The sequence below is a fragment of the Pygoscelis adeliae genome, unplaced genomic scaffold (genome assembly GCF_000699105.1).
Source record: "Pygoscelis adeliae isolate BGI_AS28 unplaced genomic scaffold, ASM69910v1 Scaffold38, whole genome shotgun sequence".
Taxonomy (NCBI): Eukaryota; Metazoa; Chordata; class Aves; order Sphenisciformes; family Spheniscidae; genus Pygoscelis; species Pygoscelis adeliae.
Window position 1 is genome coordinate 11719409 of NW_008825614.1, and position 904 is coordinate 11720312.

Below are 904 nucleotides of genomic sequence, written 5' to 3' on the forward strand. Positions count from 1 at the left end.
GGCATGCCCTGAGTTTGCATGCACGCAGATGAGGTGTGGGTCCTGCTTGTTGCATCCTGCACTGTCAGTCCTCTAGCTGGATACAGGCTGGGCTCCTTACAGCATCTGACGGAGAGGATGCTCTGTCTCGCACAGGTAGAGGTTGTGATGTTGGCAGGGTGACTTTGGGCAGTGTCACACAGGTCTTGACTACTGCTGTTTCCACTCCAGGGTGTTTTCCTCTTGTTAAAAATGTTCATGCTTCTTTTATACTTCTGTTGAATCCTTTTTTTTTGTTTCAAAAGTGTCTGAACTTCCCCAGTTACTGTTTAATCCAGGTGATGATTGTATTCCTCTTCAACACCATCAGTTGGTGGTTGATGACCATCTTCCCTTTTGACTTGATCAGTTTTGGGCACATACCCTCCAAATAAACTAGTCTTTGGCATGTGCACACACAGAGAATGCACGCTTGCATTCTGACCTTCCCAGGTATTGTTACCCAGCCCATTTGTCAGGGGTTGACTGTAGGAGCAACCCCAGAATAAGTTTTCCCAGTCTGTTACAGGCACAAGATCCTTGTATTGGCTCTTAAGAGACCATGCTTATGGCATGGGGGCTCCAGGAACACCTGTCCTTGTGTGTTGACATAGCCTGGAGAAGGATGTTTGCCTCCATAACTGTTGATTTTTTTCAGGTGGTGGGGATCTTCAATGTTGTGATCCTCTGCTGCTGGTCTTAGCCCACAGTTGGTGAGCTATCTTTTTATACCCTTTCATTTCAGCAACCTGTTGCCTTCGGCAGTTGCTCACTCCATTTGAACTGGTTGTCCATGTTCCCTGGTGAATCAGAAACCGATTGACAGGTGAGTAGTTTACCTGATGATCATCATAAAAAAATTTCTTTACTGACAGAGCGGTTAAAC